The sequence below is a fragment of the Heterocephalus glaber genome, unplaced genomic scaffold (genome assembly GCF_053883595.1).
Source record: "Heterocephalus glaber isolate CG9 unplaced genomic scaffold, H.glaber_assembly_v1.0 deba00001687, whole genome shotgun sequence".
Classification (NCBI taxonomy): Eukaryota; Metazoa; Chordata; class Mammalia; order Rodentia; family Bathyergidae; genus Heterocephalus; species Heterocephalus glaber.
The window spans coordinates 17,062,265-17,084,305 of NW_028258412.1; positions in this window are offsets into that span (position 1 = coordinate 17,062,265).

The window sequence follows — 22,041 nt, forward strand, 5'->3', positions numbered from 1 at the left end:
GACTCCCATATCTGGGATAAGCTGAACAAAACAGGAAGCTGAACATTTCTAAGTTTTCTCCCTCCTAGCCATACCTTCTAGATCAACTCCTCCCAGATCCAAGGCTTGGTCTTACATATTGTGTGCAGCCCACATGCTCATTGTCTTCCCCCCAGGCAGCTAAAAGAGGTTGGTGTGAAACAAAGACCAAAGAGAGAAGGAAGTAGTTTGGTTTTCACATTGGGTCCATATCTTTTAATGTCTTTCTTCCAAGGATGAAAGGAAAGAATGGGTATTTGTTGAATGTGGTGGTGCGCATTTGTAATACGAGCTATTTTGGAAGCCGAGACAGGAGGATTGGAATTTTAAGGACAGCCAGGACAACTTATAGAGACTCTGCCACTGAATACATTAAAATAAATAAATAAATAAATAAATAAATGGATTGGCATCCCCAATACTGGAAATAAAATAAACTAGAATAATGGGTGTAAAGTGTTTTCTGGAGCACTGAGTCTCAACCTATCATGTTCACATGACTCTATTAAAATACAGGTTCTATTCTGTAGACCTGGGTCAGGCCAGGGATCATGCACTGCTAGGAAACTCCCAGTGTTGTTGATGCCACTGGCCTGAGGAACATGCTTTGAATAGCAAGGGTAGGTAACATAATAAGCTTTGAATAACTTGCTATCCAACTGGGTAAATGATGGCTCCCACTTCAGTATCAGGAGCTCCTGATACTGACAGGAAGTGGGGCAGGAGTCTGAACCTCAGTCTTCAGGCCCAGCTACTGCAGACTCTGGGGCTCCTGGTCTACCTACCTCAGCTCCAGCAGAAAAGCTGAGCAAGGATACAGGAAGTGCTGTTCAAGCTGTAAACAGTAATTGAGCATCTACTTCACCTTCCAAACTCTAATTTTTGGCTGGAGGGGCCTTTTGCAGGACCTCATTTCTAGAGTATTTGCACTTGGACCCTTTCCCAAACAGGACTTAGTATGCAAATATATATGCGAACAACAGATATGCAAATAATATATGCAAATAACATTGAGGTTATTTGCTGGGTGTGTGGCTGGTGTTCAATACATATTTGTTGGATGAATGGATGATCCAAAGGAAGATCTGCTAGGCAACTTAACAGGAACAATGTGCATAATCTAGATAGCAGGATTTGTAGGGTCTCTATGAAAATTCTGATGATGACTTATTCTTACTGAGTGAACAAAAGCTGTTCCCACAAAGACATTTGTGGTACAACAGAATTAGCAGAGTCCAAGCTAAGATATGTAATTGAAAGCCACAAAATCAGACACACTTGGTGGATTAATCTGCCTGGGCTGTGTGAGAAAACACCACACATTGGGTGGCTTAATCAACAGGAATTTATATTCATCCTCGGAAGGCTGGAAATCCAAGATCAAGGTGCCAGCAGGGTTGGTTTCTGGTGGAGCCTCTGTCCTTTGGCTTGCAAAGGGTGAGTTCAGGGTATAGGACACCCATCTTATGGGATCAGGCACCTTCCCTTTATAACTTCATTTACCCATAACCATTTCCTTCAATTCCCATCTCCAAATACAGTCACACTGGGGGGAGCTTCTTCAACAAATTAATTTAGAGTGGACACAGTTCAGTCCATAGGACTCCCTGCTTTTAGGAGCTTCCCACCTGCCAGGCCAGCTCAAGGTCATGAGCTTATGACAGATGCAAAGGAACCTGGGTGAGCTTCCGGATGGATGGTGCTCAGGGTCCTGGAAGCTAGGGTGTGGCTCCTACTTGGTCCCATGGGGCACGTGGCTTCTCTCTGTCTCACTCCTGACTGGCATTTTCCTGATCTCCATTTCATTTTTTCCCTTTTCCAATCTTATCACCCATTACCGTAACTGATTTGGGGACTCCAAGCTCCTGGGTGACGGTGGTGAGGAATGTCGCGCAGACTCTGTTTGGCTCTTTGCTGCAATTCCAGAGCTCAGTGATGTCTGCTGGCTCTAAATGACTTCATGACCTGGTGCCACAATAGAGTTGTGGGTTTGGGGAGTCCAGGGCTGAGTACATCACCTTGATTTCTTTCATTTGCAAAGGCAGCAAATATTCTTGGAGTGTTTACTGTGCCAGGCACTGGGGACACAAAGAGGAATGACAAGGACAGAGCTGAAGTCCCTGGCTTCGTGAGGTTGCTTTTGGTGGTGCAGGTGGGGGTGAGGGCAAACACAACTTCAGTAAAGAAAACAAATAACTTATAATTTTAGAGAGTAACAGGTGCTCTGAAGAAAATAAAGCAGTATGATGTCGAATAAACAGAGTAGGCGTAGAGTTTATTGAATGAATGAATGAATGAATGAATGAATGAAAGGTGGAACACATCAGACCCAAGGCTTCCTGACTGATGTTTTCTCTTTCAGACAATCTGTCAGTGTGCTGCAGAATCATCAGACACACTTGCATTCATGGGCTCCCACAGCCTTATGATACTTTAGAGATGTCTCACTTTTTATTGACATACAGATATGAGAAATGTGAAAATCTTAGGTATAAATCTTGATAAAATTTCACAAACTGAATGCATGTACATCAAGGAACTGCATAGCGTCAGTACCTGCAAAACCTCCTTCCTGTCCTCTTTCAGTCATTATCAATGCCATCTTGACTCCTGACTTTTGCTAGATATTAAACCATCAGTGCCAATAAGGTAATAGAATGGAATGCGAAAACATCACGCCTTCCGGTTTGCAGAGCACAATATGGACCCTAAATCGTGACATTTCACCAAAACATGAGTTGGCTCTGTCCAAGCAGACTTGTTAAAAGTCTTCCTGTCCCCACTTCTAACACCAGCTTCCCAAGCTCTGCTCCCTTTTCATCTTTAACAGGCAGCCTCTGACAATTAAGGAATTCCAAAGGGGCTCTCCAATGCCAGACTCCTCAGTCCTAAATGTATCAGAGAGCCGATGGGGATAGTTTGCATTGCACTGATTTTGTTCAACACCTTCCCACCCCCCTCCTTGCCTTTGTTTTATTTTTATTTTATAATCTTGAATCAATGATGATCTGCCCCTTTTTTATAGTGATAGATTTTTTAAATGAAATTCTCTGACCGTTCAGAATCTGGAAAAAATTCTGCAGAATGTTATGTCCGAGACCACATAACTAGTTATTTTCCAGGGAGGACTGAGAATGCTTGAAGAAATGTTCTTCCTAGAATCCACTTTCCTTCCCAAGCAGGGCTGGGGCCCTGCCTTCCAGGCCTGGCCAGAAGCCCTGGGGTTAATCTTCCTAAATGACAATTAACAGGTGGGACATCTTGCAATCCCTGTGGCCAGACCTCTGGGTGTATAAATCTTCCATGGGACCAATGCTCTGAATTCTTAATCAAGCCTGTTTCCTTTATTAATCTCCAAGAGCAGCAGTGATTTATAAGCAAGTCTTCCATTTGGTCTAGAAAATGAAATTCATTTTACAAACCCCTAAGTGTGGTCCAAATCAATTGGCCATGATACTTTCCTATTTCATGCTCTGTGTCACACTGATCTTTTAACTTGATTGTTCTATTACCAAGTATTCACTTAAAAGCCTCTGCTGGGTTTCCGTACATCACGAAAATAATATTATCCTCCGCACAATGATCATTACTGATCCTCTGATTGGGCTTTTAGATGACGGCTGTTGGGACAGCGTCGGAGCCACTGGAGAAGGTAATGGGACTTGGGTCATCATGTGGCACGGTTCCTAAATGATGGGGGGACCAAGGATCAAGGGGAGCCAGTGAAATGCAGGAGTCTGGGTCCCACACAAACCCTGCTGAGTCAGTACAGTATCTCCCAGAACAGGGAAATGGTGGTTTGAGAATTGTGCGGCAGAAGCTAAAGATCCTAGGGGCACAGAGAGCTTCTCCCTAAGTCTGGCAAGATCGGCCACTTTGTTCCCTTAACAAATGTTTGCTGAGGACCTGCCATAGACCAGGAACTCTGGTAGACACTTGGAATACGTCAGGGAACAAGCAGACAAGGCTGTCGAGGTAGCGTGATTGTGGAAATGTAGCAGTCATGGTTATTAACAACGAACCCCCCACTGGATATGCAGTAAGATGTTTTGCTTCCTCTTTGCCTACTTACACAGGGTAGCACGTGATCCCTTCCTTTTGGAGATGGGAAAACTGGGGCTAGGGAGATTGAGTGCCCAAGGTCACCACTGGTAAGAGGTAGGGCAGGGCTGAGGCCAGGTCTGCTGAACCAGCCTGCTATGAACTGTGTCTATGTCTGCTGAATTCAGGGGTGCAAGTGACAGGTGATACATGGTGTGGTTTGAAGGTGCCCTCAAATTTCATGTGCTGGAAAGCTGGTCCCCTTGTAGCAGTGATGAGAGGTGAGGGTCTGTGGAGTGGGTGGGGCCAGCCCTCGTGAATGAGGAGTGGATGGATGGCTTACAGTGAGCATGGCTCTGTGAGAAAAGCAGCTGTCTAGCATGATGGCTCTGTCTCCCCTGGGGACACCTCAAACACGTGATCATGCAGCAGGGGTCTCACCCAACACTGAGACCTTCTGCTTTCCAGCACCATGAGCCCAGTAAACTTTTATTCTGTACAAATCACCAGGTCTCAAGTATTTTGTTAGAGAAACAGAAAACGGACACAGACAACACATAATTGAACAAGTGATTAGTGATGAACACTAAGAAGTGTGGAAGCCACAGGTGATGACAGTGTCTGCTCCAGGCAGACCTTGCACCCGAGGGGGACAGGAAAGGGTGAGTGTCTGCTGTATTTGGAGGATGACAGAGCCCATCAAGACACAGCAGAGGGTGGAGGATGGAGTGCTTGTCTCATATGTGTGTGGCCCTGGGTTCTATTCCCAGCACTGGAGAAAAATAAACACAACGCAGAGCAAGGCATAGGGTGAGAGAGGTGACAGTCTCAGGCAGGTGGCCTGCAGTGCCGCACAGGAGGCTGCAGAGGCTGAGCTGAGGGAGCTGCACACCATGGTGCCTTGCAGGGGTGGTGGCTGAGGCTGAGCCCAAGCCCTGGAGCCTGGGGTGCGCTGAGGAGTGTGGGGCCCTCGGAAGGCTTAGGACAGCTCTGGCTCAAGCTTCAGAATCTTCTTGCTGCAGGGGGCTGCGGCGTGAGATTGGGTGCAGTGGGAGCTCATTTTGGGGGTCAGGAGGGTGGGGGGAGTGATATTCAAGGGACATCTCTGTCACCTCGTGTGGGACATCGGAACTCACATGAGTGTCTGTGCACAGGAAAGTCCTCTTTGGGGACACGGTGCTAGGGAAGTGCTTGAAGGGGCAAAGCCATCTGAAAAGCATTGGTTACATGCTGGGAGCCCTGGGAGTGAGGAGCCTGGACAGGGTGGGCAGCTGGTTTGGTGAAGGCTGTTCTGAAAGCCCAGAGGCTCGTGAGTTCAGAGCCTGGTCGATCACATTCAGAGAGTTCGGGCCTGGGCACCATACTGTGGAGTCTGGGTGCGGTGGGAGCCTGTTTTGCAGGGTCGGGGGTGGGAGGAGCTATCTTCCAGCGACATCTGCACCACCTGGCGAGGGACCACATGGGACCCAGGCGACAGTGGCTCCGTTTGGGCAAAAGGCCCCGTGTGCGCGCCGCACCACACCCGCGGGGCAGATGTGTTGGCTTCAGGGTATTTCTGCTGCTATCAGGAGCAAGTGAAGAGCAGGGACAAGCGTCAGGCCTGCTAATGGGGGCAGCTGGCGGCCTTCTGGTGACACTGGTGTCAGACACGTGATAAAGACTCGCCACAGCAGGAAGCAGCCTGTGTTTACTGAGCGATTCTCTCAGCCTGGGTTCAAAGTGCAGATTGCTCCTGTGGAATGGAGATGCCCACGGGGGTGGAGAAGGGGGGCAGGTCTGTCAGCCTGGATGCTGCTGCTGAGGGGCAGCTGCCCATCCTGTCCTCTACATCGCCTCCATCAGTGTCTTCCCCGTCATCCTGGAGTCTTCTGCGTGACACATCGATGCCCTCACAGCAGCTACAGGGCTTCACTGCTCCTCTTCCCACCTGCGCACTCACCTTTCCCCAGCCACAGTGGTTTCTTTGCTGCCACACACCTTGCTGCCTCAGTGCCTTTGCACGGCCGCTCTCTCTGCTCAACCCACCCTTCCCCATCCCTCAGCTCCGCCAGCACTGTCCTCGGGCTCTGCCCGGTCCTCACCAACCAGGGGAACTCACCTTGACATCCTGTTTAACTCACTCATAACTTCTGCTTCTTCACTCTACCCCCTCACCACCAGCAGCACTTAGCTTTGGATGCTCCAGGTCCTTTGCTTATTTCTCTTTTTATTTTGAAGCCACCGTCTTGCTAAGCCACTAGGATGCCCAGGCTGGGCTTGAGCTTACCATCCTCCTGCCTCAGCCTCCCAGAGTTGTGGGATGATGGGTGTGCACCGCCAGGCCTGGCTTCGTTTCCTTACTTCTTAATGGCTACAGTCTTTTTTCCCTGCTAGAATATAAGCTCCACAATGGTGGAAACTTTTGTTGATTTGCTTTCCTTTCATAGTCCTCAGTGCCTAGCCCTGTGCGGGGCAGAGTATAGACGCTCCATTAATTTGTGTCTATGATTCATCCAATTCTCAACCTCTGTACCATAGAGAGCACTTAACTTCATTTCATGAATGGGGAAACGGGTTCCGAGAGGTTAAGACACAAGCTATAGGTCACACAGCCCTAAGAGACTCACTAGTCTGGTGCTCTGTAGATGTGGGCTGAGTTCAGTGAGGGGCAGAGAGGCCTCCCTCAGCTTCCTTACAGTCACTCCCTGAGAGGAAGAAATAATTATCTTCCCAGTGTCCGGCTGCCCATGTTTCTACAAGGCCAAGTCCCTTCGGTGTCCCTCCCTAGTCCACCTTTTAAGCCAGAGTTCGGCCAGCTGTGTGGGAACCCAAAAGCACCTGCCGATTTAGGGATTTGGGAAAACGGGCTAAGACTCCAGCAGGCACTGAACTGGCTGTGCTGAGTCTGCCGGGGTCTGCCTGCTGCTGGGCCCGGAACCCTGTGTGTGGGGACCGGAAGCCTCGTACCCCGGGCACTGTGGCTGCTGCCTTCGCTCCCCTCTTCATCCCGGTGTCCGGGTCTTCTCAGGGCACCACCTCTGGCCCAGGTCCCAGGCCTGGCTGGGCAGGAGGGCAGGAGCCTTGGTGTGGCCCACTGCAACCTGGCCTGGCCCTGCAGTTCCCTGACGAGCATGGGGTGCGGTGGGTCTCAGGGAGGGGCTGTTGGGAAGGACGGATTCTCTTTCTACAGAGCTCACAGAATTGGGGCTGGGGGGCCCCCAGGGCTTCTTAGGAACCACAGATGGTCAGACAGACAGCCAGACAGCCAGCCTGGGAATGGAGTCAGCCGAGGAGGAGGAGAGGCGGTGGAGCTGGGATGAGCCTGTGGGATCCGATCGGATCAATGGCAATGTCTGGACACAGCCTCGCCTGAAAGCCACCCAAAAGACCTCTCAATGCCAAGGGGCTTGGGCTTTGCACTGGAGGAATAAACATGGGGTCGGTTATGTCCCGACACAGTCATCAGAGGAAAAGAGACCAGAAGGGAGGGACACGGTTTCAGACCTTCTGAACAGAAATGATTGACCCCGGAAATCACTTTCTAGCCACCTAATGAGCATTTTCTTTTATTTCTTTAAAAGAAGAGTTGAGCTAGGAGATGCATAGTTTCTGCATTTGGGGACCCTGTGCGAATCCTGTCATTTCCTCCTGCTGTGCCTTTCTTGTCCCTTCATTGAAAACTGCTGTCCAACTGTGCAGAGAATTGAGGCAGAGAATTGTTATGCTTTCCATTGGAGCACCTTTCAGCCCTTTCTTTCCTCGGAACGGACTTCTGTCTTCTGAATTTATCCTTCTGTATCCTCTTCCCAGAGTCTGAGATAGGTTGGACTGATTCATGCTGAAGTGTAAATGGCTAACACCACAATGGGTACGGTCGAATACCTCTAGGGTGTGTCTAGTAGGGAAGAACTTTAATCCACAAGATGGGAATGGGGGAGCTGTTAGGGTGTATTTGGGAGACTGTGAAGCAATTCTCTTTTGGGATCGCAGAGATTCCCAGCGTGGCTGTTCCTCTGTAGCACCTACATGTGAATCCAGCCTTCTCGTACCAGAGAAGGTGGGGACTTTCCAGGCCTGGAGTGCTGTGCAAAGTCAGGGGAGGAGCCCTGAGAGCTCAGCTGAGGCTCGCTGTCTCTTCCCACACTCCTGCCTGTAGAGCCGGGTGTCCGTGAGCCCAGAATAGCACACACTTGTCCCTGAGGTAGGTCAGCCTCCCAGCCAAGGACTCTGAGAACGGAGCGGCCCAGCCCTGCAGCTGTGGGCTGCACCTAGCACCTGATAAGCTGGAGCTGAGTTTAACAGAAACCCGTCTGTCTGATGGGACAAGGCTATAGGAACAGGACACTCCTATCGGCCCCAGAGCAGGGCGATGGAGCCACGGGCAGAGTTAATGCACTGCTGGCCCCAGCCCAGGTCCTGGCCGCCCATTCCTCTCAAATTCCTCTGTAATCAGCTAAATTAGCCCCATGGTGGAGCGGCTCATCACCGAGCAGCTTGAAGGGTGGATTGATGGATGGTCACCTTTTCAAGGAGCTCGGGACTGGGGATAAATGGCCATTGGCTCAGGAGGCTGCTATCCAGTATTTTCTCCGAGTCAATAATTTTTCCTACTCTCGGTCTTCCCAGTCCCGGGCAGAAAATGACCAGTGGCAGCAGGGCTGACTCTGACTGTCTCTGGCTGGAGGGGGAAGCTTGTGCTCATCTAAGGCAGAATATGATGGGGAAGTGAGGTCTGTCCTTTGTGAATACCGCAAGGGCAATGGGGCAGACCCCTTCCCAGGATGACCCCACAAGGGCATGGAGCAGCCAGGACTCCAGGCCCTGAAGGTTTCTCTGGTCCCAGCCACCCTGCAATCATTTGATGCAGAATGGAAAGGGCTGGTTGCCATGGGGGATGTCAGGATCTCTCTGGAGGTTTCCAGGCTTCACCTGTCAGACTCAGGGGCTGCACCCAGCGGTCTTCCCCAGGGCTGGGACTCCGAGCTGCCTGTGATCAAGATCCAGCAGGCAAACTTACAGCTCGCTGCTTGAGCAACTCTGTAAGCTCTTAGGTGGCAGAGACCATGAATTCACACCAAGTGGATGCATGGGCAGAAGTGACTGTCCCAATGTGCCTGTGTTATGATCGCTGGCGCCTGTGGCCTGGGATAACATTTCCAACTACAGAGAGCACCTGGGTTCACAGTGGCTGCATTTCCAAGCAAACCCACAGGAGTGACCGTGGTACACACAGGTGGTATAAATAGTGGATTTTGGCTGGGTGTGGTGGTGCATGTCTGTAATGGTAGCACTTAGGAGGCCGAGGCAGGAAGATCGCAAGCAAGTTCTAGGCCAGTCTGGGTAAATCTGCAACTTAGTAAGACCCTATCTCAAAATCAAAACTCAAAAAGGCTGGAGATTTATCTCAGTGCAAAGACCCTGGGTTTAATCCCCAGTACTACACACACACACACACACACACACACACACACACACAGCCAGAAAGCACAACCCCAGACAAATACAAGTGAAGACAAAAAGGCAAGCAAAGAGTTTTGCGTCCTAATGTTTCCCTGATATTGGAGAATGGGATCAAGCAGGTCTTCTATGTTGACGCGATTGCATGTGACATGTGATTTAAAGACACCCATCAAACTCAATGAACAAGTGACATGTGATAAGAAAACGCTGTGCTGCTTCATCGGAGCCCACTCTCAGGCGAGTTGCAGCCTACTTCTGGATCTCCCCACAGGGGGAAGTGTGGACTCACCTGCTAGGTAAGGTCGTCTTGCCAGGAGCTTGGGTATTGTTGAAGGCATAGCAATGATTTTAGGACAGACTTGGACTTTTTCCCTGTGGTCTTAGATTTAGATATATTTGAGTTTTTCTATTATTTTGAATGTGCCTGGAAAGCCAGAAGAAAAATGAAACCAAAGAAACCCAAACAAACGAAGGCATGTTTGTTTTAGGTTAGCATTTATGAAGGTGAACTCTGTCCTGGGGTGTGTCTCATCAGAAAAAGGTTCCATGACCAAGTAAGTGTGGGAACACTGTGCCCAAAGAGATCCTTTTGGGACTCAAATGCTTCGAACATACCAAAGGCTCTGACAAGTCCTGCACCAAGAGGACCTGCTAAGCAAAACTAATTTAATATAGAACTCGCTAAAATTTGAAATGTAGAATCTTAGAACTGTTTTCTTGTAGAATTCTTATTACCATCACATAAAACAAAATAATATTCCAAAAAAAAATTTCAGAAACATTTAACCAGGGCACAATCCTTTGGTATTATTTAGACAGCAATGATAAAACCTTTAGTATTTTTTTCATTGCCTCTGGTAAAAAGTCATCCCCTTCCACTATGGCAAAGTACAAAGGGTTCTTACTGTGTGGGCCTTGGAAGGCTTAGATTTTTGTGGCCGGGTAGATTTGGAATCGATTTCTGGCTTTGCTGAGAACTGTGTACCCAGAGGAAAAGTCTTAAACTTGCTGAGCATCAGCTGCCTCCTCTATTAAAAGGCACTCAAAAAATGGAGAACCCTCTCCAAAATAAAAGACCCAATCAAAAAAATGGGCCACTGAAATCAACAGACACTTCCCAAAAGAAGAGGTGCAAATGGCCAATAAATACACACAGAAGGTTCAGCTTCTTTAGCCATTAGGGAAATGTAATCAAACCAAGACAGATTTAAGGGCTGGCGAGGCTGTGGGGGGAAAAGGAACATTTCTGCATTGTGGGTGCAAATGTAAACTAGTACAACCACTGTGGAAATCAAATGGAGAGTCTTCAAAAAACTAAAACTAGAAATTCCACTTGACTCAGCAATACCTCTTCCCTGTATCCTGTAAGAGTTAAAGACATCATACTACAGTGTTACATGTCTACCCACAACTCACAATAGCTAAGCCTTGAAAGGGTCCTATGTGTTCATCAACAGATGAATGGATAAAGAAAATGCATTTATTCACAATGGCGTACTACTCAGCCATGAAGAAGGATAATTTTAAGTCATTTGTATAAAAATGGATACGTTTTGAGTCCATAATGCTAAGTGAAATAAACCAGACACAGAAGCTAAATATTACATGCTTTCTCTTAGGTGAGAAAGCCAAAGTTTAGATAATTTAAGAGAAAAATAAAAGATGGATGATAGTAAACAGGGACATAGGCTTTGTGGAGATGGGAGGGGATCTAGGGACAGAAGGAGACTGAAGGGAGGAGAGGTGTAAGGAGGTAATCCAGCTCAAGATGCAATATGAGTATTGCACGGTGAATGTGTTCTATATGCACCACATATGCAAATAAAAACGTTTAGAAAGATGATTGCTCACTCTTGAGTTTAAAGAATTCCTGAGAGACTCATCGAGCAGAGGCAGCCATAGCCAGCACAGCGGAGGTGGGTGGAAGTGCACCAGAAGTGACCCAATGATTCGTGGCTGCAGTGCTTCTCACAGCCCCGAAGCCTAGCTCCCTCTGTTTATCTTGTTCTAGTTGAACAGGCAGAAGGGAACGAGGGGCTGTCAGACCCGGGCCCACTGCTGGGCCAACGCATGCGTCTTGGGAGCACATCGTGACCTCACTGATTCAAGCGGGAGCCACACTCAGCCAGCCGGATGAACGTTTTTGAGAGCTTACTATGTGCCAGCGAAACGAAATCAGGTTCCATGCATCACTTCATTTCCCCTTCACATCATGTTATGGGCAGAGTGGTTTTTGGGGTTTTCCTTTTGCCCTTTATTATATAGGTGAAGCAGCTGGGGCTAACAGAAGCCAAGAAAACCTGAGTCACTCCCTTAGTTATTAATGCAGCTGGAATATAAATTCTAGTTGGTTTGACCAGTATCGTATGCTTATTTAATACCCCCCCCACGGATCATACTGTCCCTACTGCTCTGTCACTTGCCTTCCTCCCTTAATGACAGACACATCATGAACACCCTCCCTAATGGAAACTATACTCTGGTTCATTCTTTCACCAGCGGCATGCATTCCATCACATGGTGGAAGCTGATTTATTTTACCAGCTCCACACCAGTAGGTATTCAGGTAGCTTTGTCCATTGCAACTCTTCCTGGCCCCTCCTGGCCCCAGAAGGGCTGGGCTCCCTCCAGCTCTCTGTGTAAGCGGAGAATCAGAGTAATATCTCCATCAATCTAAGCTATGCAGTCTTTAAAAATACATAACCCAAAAAATAAGGCTCCATTAAACAAACTTATAAAATATGAATGGGTTTCTTCCCCTGCCACTCCCCAAGAGCACCAGGTCAGGGCCCTGGAACTCAGGAGAGAGGCACCTCTGAGAGCCTCCTCCATGTGTTTACCAGAGCCGTGTCGCCCTGTCAAGTGTGGGGTCTTGAATCCAATTAAATTATGAACCTCAAGTGGAAAGGACTCAAGTAATTGTTGAACTGTGCCCGTGTGTGTGTATGTATGTGTGCATGCACATGTGTGTGCTCACATATGCTTGTGAAATCTCGCACAAAACCAAAATATGTTCAAATAAATGGGTAGTAAACTAGAGGACTGACCAGGCACGTGTAGAGGGGCAGGGTAGCCTCGTGGTTACAGAGATGAATATGAAGCCAGACTGGTCTGGTGTCTGGCTCTGCCATTTGTCCGCTTCATGAATTTCAGGCAAGTTACTTAATCTCTGCCTGCCTCAGTTTCCCTGTCCTCATATGGAGGTACAGTGCCTACTAGTGGGGTGTTGGTGAGGATCAAATGAATGCAAACAGCTAAGACAGGAAGTGCCTGGTGTAGGGTACCATAAATGGGGTGGTGGTTATTATTATCAGACATGCACACGCTATTTTAAGTGTTTTAGGATGATATAATTAATATTGGTCCACTGGAAAAGCAGAGCCGATTAGAAAGAACAAACCACACCCTCATTCCCCCGATCACCCATGATCCACCATCCAGAGGAGCTGCTGGGGCCTCTTGGGCTGTGACATTCCAAATATTTTTCATTACGAGTGTGCCCCCTCCTTACACATGCACACACACACCCTCCACACTGGACATAGGATTTGATTATAGAAACCTTATAGCTTAGATACTTTCGATAGCTTAACTGTTGTCATCCAACAAATCATCCACACATCTACTGTGTTCCTTTGCTAGGACTTTGACAAGGTACCAAGTTCAGTGGCTTACACAATAGAAACTATTGTTCTCATGGTTCTGGAGGCTGAAAGTTCAAGGTCAAGGTGTCTGCAGGGTGGGCTTCTGTGGAGGCCTGGCTCCTGGCCTGCAGTGGCTGCCTTTGTCCTCCACCTTCCCAGCATCTTCCCACTCTACCTGTTTATGTCCAATCCTCCTCTCTCTGCCCCGGAAGCCGCCAGTCATACTGGGTTAGGCCCTGCCCATTCTAACTTAATCGCCTCTTTACATACGCTGTCTCCCAAGGTCACATTCAATGTGCCAGGGGTTAGGACTTCAACACATCAGTTTCTGGGAGGGGGACACAGTTCAGCCCCTAACACCCATTATTGTATTAGGACAAAGCCAGGACACTGGGTTCTTTTCGAGGTGACAGATACATTTGGGTTGTGTGATGATCTTGTGTCCTGTGGTGTTCCTGGCTGGGAGTTCGGTGTCGAGCAGGCTTCTGAGGTTCGTTCAAGCACAGTGAGAAAGGCTGAGGTGCTGGCTGCCCTGGGAAGGCCCTGGGAGCTGTGACGTCCACAGTGGGTGTCTCTTGTGGCTGAAGGCACCTGGAGCCGAGCTGCTTTGAGATTTGGTGTTAGCCCATCGTGGCACAGATAGCATCGGGTGGTGGCACCTTTGGAATGTGGCTTTGTTCCTGTTCCGCTCCGCCCTTTCTGACCACCAAAGTCTGACCAGGCCACGGATGGGCTGGCACTTTCTGGTGACAGTGAGCATTGATGTGCATGGTCCAGTCCATGTGACCAATGGCACTGGCCACAGAGGTGACCGGGTGCTTCAGGGTCATTTGGCCACACTGGTGGGAGTTTATTTTCTAGTGGTAAGTGAGGCCCAATTTGGGGCAAGGATATGGAGTCCTATAATATCCTTCGTTGGCTTATAATTTATTTTTAAAAGATCTTAATTAATTTATTAATATTTTTATTGTTGGAGGATGATCAAGAAAAGACATGGAAATAGACTTTCTATATCATTCACTCCATTCCTTAACTAATTCAACAAATATTAATTGAGCACTTACATGTATATGGCAATATAGCTCATTTAAGAAATGTAGAAAATGAAGCAGGGGACAGGTAAGGGACTTTCTTTTGTATTTGACAGCATGTTTTCCTTGACTCCCATTCCTACTAATATTCCTCCTTCTATGTAGAAATGTTGCCATCTCAAAGGTATCTGAAGACCCTGGCATACTTAAGAGAATAAAACAAAATGCCAGAGTTGGGGGCACGGTCTCAGATCAAAGTTAGCTCCCTCTTTGTGCAGCAGGTGAAACAGAGCTTGGGAAAAGATCAATAATTTGTGAGGTCATGCGTATTGTTGGAGGCAGGCAGTGAGCCTGGAACCAGGTCCCTTTCTTCTTGAATTGACCTTATTTTTGTGTAGCCCCTAAGCTAACTCCCTCATTACCTTAAAACCCCAAATACACAGATGTTCCCAAAGACTTTTTTTTAGAAAAGATAAACTAATTTGCTAATTTAATTGCCCTGTCTGATACAAGAACGGATTTCCCCCCATCCTTTCTTACTGGATGTAGCCATTCACAGGACAGGCAACCACTGAAGCAAAACTTCATTAATTTGGTAGGAGAGAAAAAAGATCATCATAGTTGTTTCAATTTTTCTTTCTTTTATTTACTGAGTATTGGAGCATTCCCTTATCTAACAATTGCCCCTGTGCATTTATTCTGTCCTGGGTTGCCTGTTCATGTTCTCTGAACATTTTTCTATCTTTCAGAAAAAATTCATTAGCAAGGATGCTTCAGATAGAAATAGGAAGAATATTTTTACAATTAATTAAAATGCTGACCTTCTGGCTGCTGCAATTATTTCATCATAGACATTTTTGCCCAGGATGAAGAGGCTATTTTTAATCTTTTCCATCCTGATGCTCATCCCACCAACTTGTTTCCTCCTAATTATGTGTATATTGCTTTTTAAAAAATTATTAAACCCTTTGGAGCGTTGTCTGCCTCTTTGTTTAAAAATTTTATAATCCAGATTCATGACTTCTCCTTTTCCTTTTTGTTAATAGCTCTTTGTACTTTGTTTTGTTCTTTTCTAACTTCCTGAGTTGATGCACTACACATTTATTTGTATCCTTTCAAGTATAATAATAGTAGCATTTAATACTATGACTTTTGCTTCTGATTACAGCTTTGGGCACTTCCTATGCGATTTTTAATATATGCTGTATTCCCATTATTGTTATTTTCTTTGTCATAATTATAGGTTTTGGTTTCCCTTTTGTCGCAGGTTATGGGGGGGGATACCTTTATGTTTCTAACTAGTCACAGATTTAAAAATAATTTTTTGAAAGTAACTTCAAGTTTTATTGCCTTGTGGGCAGGAAATTAAATCTCCAGCAAACCGTTCACTGACTTCTTGAGTTCAGATGCTTCTGTACTTGAGATAGGCCTGGGAAAGCTCCTGTTCTTTGAAAGACTTTGAGTTGGGAGAGCTCTTGACTCTGGAGGGACTGAAACTCCATCTGGTCCTGAAGGTTCCTGCTTGTAGCTGTGATACGGAGCAAAACGATGGCTGTTGAAAAAGCACAGGTTAGAGGGGCAGCTTCAGCATCTGCCTTTTCCACCCCATGCATTTTGGAAGTGGAAGGTATGGGTGTTATCAGGAGTTAGGGTCTTCTCCTCTAGGGAGATGAAGGTCTGGAAGAGGTAGAATGTAATGGACCTGCCCCGAGGAGACCTAGGTTCCAGGTTGCTCGTATTTCCTCAGCCAGCCAGAGTCCCAGAATGGAGTATGTTGCTTGGGTCTTTACCTTGGCTAGTGCCGGGGGGAAGTCCACTTTGCCTGGACGATTGGTCCAGGCACTTGCTTGCTGCCCTTGCACTTGAGTTTGAAGAGGAAGCCCAGCCAGTTACCTGCAATCACCTTCGTGATTCATTGGAAGTTCATGTCGGTGAACCATGGACTTCCGTTTGAAGGGAAAAATAAGTGTTGCCCATTATAGAGTCTGCTTTAAAATATAGAGCCGGGAGAGCTTTAATTCCCATATGGATTATGTTAAGGAGTGTGTGTGTGTGTGTGTGTGTGTGTGTGCGTGTGTGCCTGTGTCCATGAGTGTGCACACATACACCAGAAAGAGAAATGGCCCTATTACAGGAAGCCTCATTAGAGAGGCCTGGAAAAGGTTAGTAGATCTGCGGACTATACATCTTAATCTCCCCATGCAGCAGGCAACCCGGGGAGAGAGAGTCTTTGACCAGAGACCCTGGCTTCCTTCCAAGCCTGGATCAAGCAGACCCTGCCTTTCCCGCTGGCTACCCCTCATTAGTGCTATATATTAACCCAGGGAAGCCCTGCTCCCCGGGGGCTCGGATACAGGGGAACGTGGCAGCCAGGCTGAGTGGCAGAGACCTACGTCTGCTGCCTGGGCGCCATTCATCTGCGGCAGGTGCACCTGCGGCCGGGCCCCTTGACATGGAGACCAGGAAGCCAGGAGCAGATTACAGCTCCCAGCCGTGCTGATAGGTCGAGCGGCCGTTCACCTGCTGCTGGCTGGTTCCCATCTGGGTTAACAGCTTCCAACTGGCCTCATTATTGGAGAACTTGGAAAGCTTTGGATCAAGGTCTTTTGCTGGCTCTGCACACACTGTTCGATCATTTTTAAGGTCGAGGTTACAAGACAGAGAAGCCGAAATTGGTAGGAACAAGCTGACTTCTGTCATCCTGGGCTTCATTCTTTACCCACGGTGGAAAGGAAGAAAGAAGGAAAGAAAGAAAGGAGAGAAAAGAAAGAGAAAGGAGAAGAAAAGAACAGAAAGGGAAAAGAAGAGAAAGAGTGAAAGCGTTACTTATCCTACTGAGCCTCAGTTTCCCCATGTGAAGGTGCTGGTGGAGGTGGAGGTGGGGGACAGGAACAACAATTCCACCTATTTCTTAGCACCATAAGGATTAAGGAGGAAAGAAGAAAGACACTTTTTATTTTACTCATTTAGTTTAGTGGTGGGTATCAAGCTTTAGGCTGCCACCTTCAAACAGATGCTGAGAAAGCTACTCATTTCCCTTCTTCCTGCTCTCCATGTCCTGGGCACGGCTGCTCTCTTCTTAGTCTCCTTCTCTGTCTCTCCATAGCATCTGGTCTTACCATCCACCTGGGCTTGATTACCGAGCCCTTAATGCCCAAAATGCAGTCCACAGACCAGGGCCATGGCACTGGCTGGAAGTGTGTTAGAAATGAGGGCCCCAGGCCCAGCTTAGATATGCTGCCTGCACGAGGCTCTGCCTGTTAGCAAGATCCTGAGGAACTGGATGTGATGGCGCAAGCCTGTAATCCCAGCCCTCAGGAGGCTGAGGCAGGAGGATTACCATTCACATAAGCCCAGCTAAACTCCATAGTGAGTTTAAGGCCAGCCTAAACTGCATAAAGAGACCCCATCTCAAAAAACCAAAAAAAAAAAAAAAATCTGGAGGGATTTGAACACATGGTAAGGCCACGAATGTGGCTCTTACAGGCCCTTCTCCCCTGTTTGCATGTATTCTAGCCATCCATCCAGGAGGCCCTCTCTTCAAGTGGTTTCTGTTCTTAAAGATTTCCTTGGACAGAAAGAAGTAAGGAATGTGGACACACAATGGAACTGTGTCCTGTACACACAGTGGTGTTTTTCTTGGTCTGTATTCTTTCAGTTTTCTGATTACATCAAGAAGGGAGGGGGCCGGGGGTTTAGCTCAGTGGTTTCACCACCTGCTGCACAAGCACAAGGACCTGAGTTCAGTCCCCAGTACCCAAAAAAAAAAAGGAAGGGAGATTTTATTCGGGGTTCATCTGACCCCTTATAAAAGATGCCTGAATCTATAGTTAAGAGCAGAGATCACTGCCCAAGGGAGGGCTGAAGATGTCCATGTGAGCTGAAGAGAGTTAAACCCAGGAGAAGTGTGCAGGAGTCTATGGGTGAGGTTGAGATTCCTATATCCAGATGCTTTCTCTAATGGCTAGTCTTCCAGTTAGAACAAGTTCCCTTATAGAACAAAGCATGGGTTCTACTTTGTTTCATACAATTCTCTCACCCCCTGTCCCCCAGGGAGTCACAATATATGTTCAAATATTTATTGCCATGACTCAGATTTTAGAATGTTATAGCAGGAAGATGCCATTGAAATAATCATTTCAAACATGACCCTCTTCTCCATGCCTGTGCCCAGACCAGACATTACTAATCAATTGCTGCACTCTTCCATATAGCTCAGATCAGGATACAGCCTTGTGAACCATCACCAACTGATCAGAATGATTAGGTCAGCACTGGCACAAATGGCAATAGTTCTGATCTCTTAGATGCCAAGATGCTGTCTGGCAGGTCTGTTCTGAACAAACCAGCTGAACGCTGCTGCAACATGATCAAAGGCAGTGGTGATGGACTTAATGATGTTGATAAAATTGCTTTGTTTCTTTTGAGAAAGCAAACATTGTATACGTGTAGAACTGGAGACAAATGTGCTCGCAAATAATTGGTTTTGTTATTAGGGATGAAATACCAGAATTTGCTTGTTTTCCATCCTGACATCCATCATGCTAATATCCTTTGAGAAAACCCTACTCTTAGGTCTGATGGTTCCACTAGGACAGTCAGCAATTCCCTAGGACTCCAGGGCCTAGTGCTTAGCCAATCAGCTTTCTCCACCTTTCTGGCCTCAGTGATTGGTTCAGTAAGAAGCCCATAACCAATCAAAGCACTCCATCACTCTGGTCTCGTGATTGGTGCAACAGCAAGGCCATGACCAATCAAAGCACTCCATCTCTCTCCCTTGGTACAGAGCTGGCATGTGACCCAAGCCGGGTTATTTTAGATGTGGATTCAGTTCAGACTTGAAATGGATGGCTTTACTTTAAAAAAAAAAAAAACTACTAAAGCAGCTAATAAGCAACATATAGAACAAAAAGAGATAAGCCAGCAGGTGGAGAAGATAGATTCCACTTTTCCTCATTATCTCATACTTTGTGCCTGTCACTTGGTAGACTCTGTAGGGTGAGACTGGCCTTGTCAAAGGCGAGCAGAACAGTGCACACCTTGCCGTCTATGCCTATCATGCCAGCATGTCCAGAGCAATATTGATTACACATAAGGTAACGATTCTGTGACTCATGATCCTTATCACCAAGCTTTGAGGTCCTAGCTCTTGAACTCGGTGACAGGGCAATGTCTTCTTGTCTGCATCCTTGCTACAGGGTCAGGGAATTTTCCACCTGGGGCTTTTCAGCAGGTGGAACTGGTCATAGCTTACCATCCCAGGATACTGAGATTTTGTTCAAGGACTTCTTGGATTGTTGGCAAAGAAGTATTTTCTGTCTACTGGAGTAGCTTTGAGAGGATGCTAAACCCAGAGCTACTGTAAGAGTTCCAGAGATAATTTTCCTAAGGAGAAACAGAAGGAGAGCTCTAAGATAAAGCAGGAGTGGGAGAGAGAGATAGGTATAAGCCCTAATGATTTCATTTGAGCCCTTGGATCCAACCATGTCCGAAGCTTGTTGACACATACATTTTTCAGTTAATTAAGCCAACAAGTTCCCTTATTTTTCTTGTCAGTTTGAATCAGAATTTTGTCTCTTCCACAAAAACAGTCTAAGTAAGGCAGATGAAGAGCGAGGTCTATGAGATACAGTGGTGCCTTGGGTCACGAACTTAATTTGTTCCTTTGATTCTGGAAAAGTCAGCCACAGTTGTGTTGGTCATCTGATGAGAGTTCACAAAGAAAAAAAAAATTTGGCCAAACGCCTTTGTTTGCAAAACAGAAGTGTTTGTGAACTGAGGCACCGCGATATCCTCTTTGAATCACGTTGATATTCAGAATGTATGGGTGGAAAAGATGAACGGCATGGAACTGGGAGACCCTCTGCCATTTCCCTGTAATTACTCACCTACTGGGCACCTCCATTCCTTCTTGTGAAACTCGGGGATCTGCTGGGTGATCTTTAATGGGGCATCTGAAGAAGACCCTCTATCTGTAGAGGAAGGGCTACTGCAGGGCAGAAGTATGACTGGATAACCTTGGGCAATGATAACGACCTTGAGTGTGCACTGAGCACCTATTTTATGTCAGGGATCCTTGGAGAAGACACTGCAGAGTACCTGGGTGCTGGAAATAATGCTAAGAAGGGCACAGACACAAGTTGGAATATGGCAAGGCTACGCTCTAACAGCTAGAGCAAGGCCTGGCCAAAATCTTAGATGTTATCATCAAAGACAGTTTGAGATATGGACTTCCATCCACAATCTCTGGAGATGAATCTCGCCCAAAGCACACGATGTATCTTGAGACATTCAGCAATGACAGAAGCACATCCTCAAGCCATTGTTTGTAAATCGAAACCCCACGAACTTGTGAACAGTACTAAGTTTTCATTGAAAGTTTGAGGCAAATTTCTTTGATGTTACCTGATGGGAACTGACAGGAGGCTTTTCGGAGTCCATATTTATTCCCCCTTGGGGTGATTGACCTTTTCTTCCACCTTCCCTCCCTTTCTTCATTAGAGTGCTACCTAAATTCATGTAGAGTTCTTCAGTAATATATTATAATATACCATGTTTTTTCCCTAAATCCAAATCAGTTCTGATTTCTGAAGTCTGTTTGGCTCCGAGAGGTTTGGATCAAGGATTGTGGGTCTGCATGAACACATCATTTCTTGACAAGTAAGTGTACACACTTCATGGTGCATGCTGAAGATGTTTTTTTTGACCGGCAGAGTATCAAGGCCATAGTTCTTGGGGCCCAGCATTGGGGAAGCTGGGAAAACAGTCTTCAGGGAACTTGCTGCACAACTTTAAAACTTTTATATAAGTCTAAATTATTTAGGAACCAAATGGTAAGCTAAAAAACCATGGTACTGCATCTTTATTCATTGAAAGCCAAGGATGTGGAAAAACTGTCATTTTTTTCCAATGAAGTAAGATACTGAGAAGTAGATTTAGGGGACTAACAGGCATATATAAAAATCCTTAGGTGTGTGTGCTTCTTTTGATTTGGCGATCATGCTTCCAAAACAAAACATACAGCACACACACACAAACAGGACAGGGGAGTAAAAATATGCAAGATTATGATCATTTCTGTGTTGTTTAGATTGAAAAGTTAATGTCTGGGGCTGAGAATGGGCTAGATAATTGATGGTGTACCCAAACAGTCGTATAAATGGGCATTTGTTCAGAAAAAATCAGGTTGATATGTAGACATTGCTGTGAAGAGAGGCCTGATTGAGATGCAAGAGAAAAATGCAGGTAAGAAAATAATATGTGTGGTGTGATTTTATTTATATAAAAATGCCATTTTAAAGCCTCAACTGGTAACTACAGAGACAATGAGAGATGGGATAAGGGGCATTTCTATCTTCTCTGTATTTGAACTTTCCTGATTGTAGCATATTGTAAGGGAAAGGAAGAGAGCAGTCTTGAGGAACAGAGGCAGGAGGACTGCTGGGGACAGGTGACAGCTGCCCCTCCTTCGGCGACTTGGGGCTTTCCCTGGCTGAGTCCTCGCTTATCAAGACCCTCTCCTGCCTCTCCCAGCAGAAGCCGTGAGCGGTGAGCTCAGCCCATGGCAGGTAGTCAGCCTGTGGGAAAAGCTTTGGGATTGCAGGTGCTTCCCACTGACCGTGAACTTGAGCCCAGACAGGTTAAGGTGCGGGTGTCACCTGGGGATTCCTGGGAGGAAGTGGTGTGGCCCACTGGGGTTGGGCCCCAAGAGTGGAGATGTCACTGAGGGGAGAATCTCCAGGTGGACAGATGGCTTGTGCCGAGCCCCTGAGGTGGGTTGAGTCCAGAATGCTGGAGAACAGTTGATAGGTCAGTGTGGCCGAAGCCTGCAGCCCTGTCCCTCCTGAGTCTCATCAGAGAACAAGCCC